The sequence below is a fragment of the Capra hircus genome, chromosome 2 (genome assembly GCF_001704415.2).
Source record: "Capra hircus breed San Clemente chromosome 2, ASM170441v1, whole genome shotgun sequence".
Lineage (NCBI taxonomy): Eukaryota > Metazoa > Chordata > Mammalia > Artiodactyla > Bovidae > Capra > Capra hircus.
The window spans coordinates 65,916,097-65,922,646 of record NC_030809.1 but is presented as its reverse complement, the minus strand read 5'-3'; the positions used below and the strand labels follow the sequence as shown (position 1 = coordinate 65,922,646).

At 40.2% G+C, this 6,550-nt stretch overlaps 1 pseudogene; it reads right to left on the bottom strand.

Annotated features, from left to right (window-relative positions):
• Window positions 5,371-6,048, bottom strand: LOC102176175 (annotated as a pseudogene).

Below are 6,550 nucleotides of genomic sequence, written 5' to 3'. Positions count from 1 at the left end.
CCCTGGAACTCTATTTCTGGACCTCCTATTGTATCCAGCAATAAATCTGTCTGTGGTTAAACCCAGTTTGGATCAAGACTTTTGAGGCTTGGAATTAAGGCTCGAAACTGTAACTGTTGAGATTTCTGGAAGGGATGCAAGGCAGCTTGGAGGGGACCATGACAGCAGTTGATGTGTGTGGAGAGCTACGGAGACAATGTTCTCCCATTTGCTTGTGTATTTATGAGTCGACATTAATATATGGTATGTGGATGAGTACAGTGATATACTTGGACCACTGAGTTCTCTTATTCATTCACTCTTTCATGAATAAAGCCTGTATTAAGCCCTCACTCTATTCAACAAATCTCCTAATGTAAGGGGAAGGGTATAAGTGCATGAGTATGTGTGTGATCTCAGAGAACATGTGTGCAAATGTTCAGTGTGCCTTCTTTCTGCCGGAGGGTTATTGAATTTGTCTACAATCTGCTCTTTTGGCTGGAGTGAGTGTCTCCATAAAGAGGAGCCCTTATCTCCACATCATCTCCATGTCTCATCATTAATTCTTTACTGAACAAAAAGTTGAAGATGACTGGGGTTTGGGGCGGTCAGTGTCAAGTGGTGTACAAATGACAGGTTCTGGCACTCATGATCTTTGCACCAGGAAGCAAGATCTTGGCCCTCCAAGGGGGCAATGGCACAAAATACATCCAAACAAGGTTCATCTCCTATAATTGATTTCTTCTGGCAGGTCTGACCTCCTAATGGTGTCCTGCCTAGGCTGGCACTATTATAATTAGTCTCTGAACCCTGAGACGCCAACCACATGCTGGCTTATAGAGACTGGCTGCCTGGGTTCAGAAACTTATCACAGGCAATTCATAAAACAAATAATTCACTTTATAAAATAGTACTATGCTTTAATCTCCCTTTTCACAATGGTAAATTCCAGGTAATTTAATATTTAGATATTTAATATTATATGGTGTTAATTATGTTAAATAAGAAACAATGTATGATCTATATAGATACCAAAAAAGGCATGAGATTAAACTTTGCTTACCTTTTGACTTTATAACTTTCTATGGAAACTAGAAATAGATATATATTTCTGCAAAATAATAAAATGCTATTCAAACCAACCACCAGTGTTGTGTTTAATGATTAATCACTAGGTTAATTTCTATCAAAATCAGGGAAAGATGAAGGTAACCTCGATTAAGCATTATTATTTAACATTGGTCTGGGAATTCTAGCCAATGAAACAAAATTTTGAAAATCAAAAGAAGAGATAGAGAAACAAAAGGAAAAACAAACTGTCATTATCTTGCAGAATTTTTGACAAGTTTTGTTTTGACAGTGATCTTAAAGATTAGACCTGACTTCTGAATGACTTAGATACTTACAAACAAAGCTAGAAAAGTAAATACTTTTCTCTACAATGATCATTTATGTATTGACTTCAGCCAGATAATTATTGTCCAGCAACTAAAGGTTACTTAATTCAAAACTCAAATTATCATATTCAGCAAAGTTCTCTATGATAAACTGTTTATAAACAATAATTCAAAATAATACCTTGGGAGAAAAATTTGCAGGTACCATATTTCTTTGATTTTTAGCTGCAATTTTTAAAATTGTAAATATTTGAGAAATTGGGGCACATCTTCACAATTGACGTGTATGCTTAGTGTGTTAGTGCGTTCTTTTTACAGAATGGCTGTTATTATTTTATAGCTTTAGCATGGAGACAACTTTGCTGAAAATTAGATGTGTGTTGGGGGTTTTATCTACAGTCCATAGGGTTGCAAATGGACATGACTGAAGTGACTTAGGATGCACATATGCATAACAGAGAACTCACAGAGATGTGAAGCAGAAACTCATACACAGCAGCACTAACACATTAAGTGAAATAAATTGTTCTGGGACCCATCTGAGAGGGTAAGTTAAGCAGAGTTTGAGATACCTAGGAGAGGGGCAAGAGGAAGAGTCATATTTTCCCTAGAAATAGGAAAAACTCACCAGAGAATAGAATGCAGGTGTTTTGGTCCTTGTGGGTCTGAGTGCCTTTTGGACTTAGAAGCTCAGGGCCACTGTGACACTGGGGTTGTGTCCTGCAGTAGCCAATCACTTTGCTGCCTGGAGAATATTATAGGGGCTTCAGGGAGTAGCCATACCTCTCAGAGAATTCTTAGATCCCACTTCCCACATCCTGGACCTTTCCTACCTCCCTCTTTCTTTTATGTCATTCTATGTGAAAATAAAAAGTGTTACTTTGGCAGCTCATGCCCCAGGTGAAGGGGATGACTATTTGTCACAACGGCATGGCCCCTCAGAAGACCTAAGTCCTGATAAGTTACCTGAACTTCATGTTCCTAGGGTGGGGCCTATGAGCCAGACCCCAGATGCTAGACCTGAGGTCACTGCTCTGGTTGGAAACAAAGGGAAGCAAACAAGATTCCCATTACTAAAAACAGGAGGTCAGGCAAAAACAGAAGGGCAGATGAGAGAAAAGGTGATAAACCATGAAGCTAAGCATCTGGGATCCTTTCGTTTCCAAAGAGAAGGAAATCTCTACTCAGCCTGTATGCTACTGTCCTTGCAGATATTTATTTTTTAAAACAGCTAATGCCAGATCCCATTCTCAAAGAGTCTAATTTATCAGTCTGGAGTGAAGCCTTGGCTTTTTCTTCTTTTTTTTAAAGCACTTTTTGTAATTCTGGAGAAGGAAATGGTAGCTCACTCCAGTATTCTTGCCTGGAAAATTCCATGGACAGAGGAGCCTGGTGGGCCACAGTCCATGGGGTCGCAAAAAGTTGGACACAGCTGAGCACATAATCCTTATGTAACTCTAATACACTTCTGGGATTGAGAATCACTGCACCAAGCCTGTTTTGACACTATTCCTATGATGGAGTTTAAGAAGCCCTGACTTAACTGAAAGAGAACTTTGGGGCCTTGCTTAAATGGATGCAGAACTCCATGCTTCTCTCCTTCCTCCTGCTTACTTCAGTTCCATTTTTACATTTCTGAATTACTTGAATAATGTCTTTCTCTTAACTGGACTATGAAATCCATTGGTTAAGAACACAACTATTTTTTTCATCATTGTTATCACTCCAGAAGCTTGGGCACTCAATCAATAGTTGTTAAATGAATGCATGCTTAGTCGCTTCACTCATGTCCAACTCTTTTGCAACCCCATGGACTGTAGCCTACCAGGCTCCTCTGTCCATGGGATTTCCCAGGCAAGAATATTGGAGTGGGTTGCCATTTCCTCCTCTATCAGACCTTCTAGATCCAGAGATCGAAACTACACCTTCTGCATCCCTGCAGGAGGTTTCTTTACCACTACTGCCACCTGGGAAGCCCCTGTTAAATGAATAGGTGAATAATTAAAGAGCACTTACCAAGTTGTCTTACATCCAGTGGGGGCTGCTAAAATTGATTGCTCCATGACAAACTCTTTTCATAACAAGAATGCTAAGAAGAAGAAAGAGATCAACTCAAAGAAATAATAATATTCACTGACTTCCCCAGAGATAATGAGCATGGAGCTTAAATCCCTCAGGCTTTTTTTTGTTTTTTTTGAGTTAATTTAGGAACTGCCTGTGGACCTGAGATGAGCCTGGGAGGAACACTGACTTTGGAGGGTCATAGTGAAGAAAGGGATGTGGGACAGTCACAAGGTGGATGTTTACTTGACTTATCCAACTGCAGCGTAGCTGTTAGTGAAATCTAGATTGTACTAAAGAGGGAAAACACCACAGTTAGAACCTCAAATCAAGAGCTTCAGATCAAAAGAATGAGATGAGGAGATTCCAGGGAACTGATATAACGAAACATGGGATCAAAAGCTAGAAGGATGAGAGACAATTTGTGATGTCGAGTCCAGGATGAGAGAAACCAAATCTGAGAATAATGGGAGGGTAGCAAGGCTCAGAGAAGGCAATGGCACCCCACTCCAGTACTCTTGCCTGGAAAATCCCATGGACGGAGGAGCCTGGTACACTGCAGTCCATAGAGTCACAAAGAGTCGGACACAACTGAGTGGCTTCACTTTCACTTTTCACTTTCGTGCACTGGAGATGGAAATGGCAACCTGCTCCAGTATTCTTGCCTGGAGAATCCCAGAGATGGTGGAGCCTGGTGGGCTGCTGTCTATGGAGTCGCACGGAGTCGGACATGACTGAAGCGACTTAGCAGCAGCAGCAAGGCTCCAGGTTTTATAGAGCTGGAGGAGTTAGGCAGCTAAATGGTGGGGGTTATACCTGCAACACTGGGAAGTAAATATGGGTAACCAATTGCCAATCACAAGAAGTTAACCAGTTCACCTAAGGAGATGCTTGCCTAAGGGTTAAATCAATTTTCAGCACAACAACGATGAAACCAGAGTGAGTTCATCCTGCATAGACTCCCTAAACATATAGGTTACTACAAGATTCATGTGTAGATTATTTTCTGAATTTCCTTGCCTTATATTCCAATAGCTCTTTTCTCCAACCAAGAAATCCTTCAACTGTTTCTTCACCAGTTACTATGAATACCATACACCTGATATACTCATTGTATTACTCTCTTTCAATTTTCAAATAAAGAACCACATACTATATTAAAATTGCATTAGTTATAAAGTTTTAAGTTTAAAATAGCTAGTATAGAATCAATCATGGAGTAGCTAGTATCATTCATTCTCTATGAAAACAATTATAAAAACACAGTATAATCTGACAAAAACTGCCTAAAGACACTGGAGAGCAATAAGGGAAGCCAAGACTTATAGACAAAGATATGGAAGGAAATACAAGTGCTTTGATTTCAATATTATGGGTTGAATTATGTTCTCTCCCCAGACTGATTATATGGAAGTCCTACCCCCCAGTATCTCAGAATGTGATCTTGGAAACTGAGTCTTTGCAGCTGTCATTAGTAAGGGGATATCATACTGGAGAATGATATACCAATAGGACTGTGTACTTACAAAAAGAAGAAATTTAGACATAGGGAGAGTACCATGTGAAGATATGCTCCTACAAGCCAAGGAACTGCCAGAAGCTAAGAGACAGGATGACGGGAAAATTATTCTTATTTTGCTGTCTTTGCAAATTTTCCTCAAAATGCTTTGTTTGTTGGTTTTTAAACAGAAAAACATGTCTTCCTTACCAGTTGTTAGAGAAAAGTAAGAGAGGAAGAGAATGAGTACATGGGCAGGCAGATCTGGGAGGCTGAAGACAAAACAGACTCAAGGCTTGTTATGCAAGACAAAGAAGGAAAGCTAAGTCAGGCCTCCCCGTGGGTGACCAGGTGTGGAGTACACTTCACCAGTGCACGCTCTTCTTTAGCCTACTGACTAGTGGGCCAGGTAAGGAAAGGATGCCGTGTTGCTTTTCACTCCATCTCAGTCCTCACCCCTAATGAGGTAGCTGCTGTGGCTTTCATGCATTTCACTATAATGTCTTCATATTCTTCTTGGGTCAGTAACCCTCCTGTTTTACTTTTATTTCTTCAAATTTGGGCAGCACAACTGCAATGTAGCCTTCAGTGGATGGCTTCTCTTGAAGACTAGATGGTCTATGGAAAATGTTTACATTCATTTCCATCAACCATCCTCTAACACAGTTAGATATGGTACATTCTTCTCCACCTGAGCAGTAAATCTTACACAGAGGTGCAAGTTCTGTGAGAAACTGTGTCCCCTGCTTAAATTTCTCAGAGACTTTGTTCTGAAGGGTGCTACCGTTGGTACTTGGAGAAGGCAATAGCACCCCACTCCAGTACTCTTGCAGTTGGTACTGATTTGATTAAAAAATTCTTTTAATTGTTTTTTCCACTTTGAAGAACTGAATGAGACTGTGCCAACGTGATGACATGTGTTCGGTTAGAGTGCTATAGTATACAGTGGTCCTCATAGGGTTTTCCTTTGACGTCTTGCTGTTTCTCCACATCTCTGCAAATGCCATTCCCTTGGCCTGCTTTGTATCAGTGAGTAAAGAAACGATCCACAAGCAACAGCATCACAGGCTCAGCAGCCAAGGTGGCCACAGGGTCCTTGGGATTGGTAGTCATGGCAACCTCAGGTGCTACAAACCCTCCTAAACCTTATTCTTTTGTAGCATCTTCACGGGGGAGAATGGTCCTGTCAATACCTTAATTTTAGACTTCTAGCCAGAGCTGTCAGATAATAAATTTCTATTGGTTAAGCAACCAGTTTGTGGTACCTTAATATAGCAATCCTAGCCAACTAATACCACAACGTTGGCATTTTGTTTACAATTTCCTCTCAGGTCATTTGTCAACATTTAAGTTACATATTGGTAAGCCAAGTAAATACTGAAAAGTTATTAATAAAAGTGAGACAAATTTCCACAAAGTTAAGGAGAAAACCCTTGATCTCAGAACCCACTGAAGAGGAGGGATCTTGTTAAATAAATGTGGCAAACAGATGTGGAAAAAATGAAAACAATGAGTCTTTACTTTCTTGGTCTCCAAGATTACTGCAGACAGTGACTGCACCCATAAAATTAAGAGATGCTTGCTCCTTGGAAGAAAATCTATGACAAACCTAGAC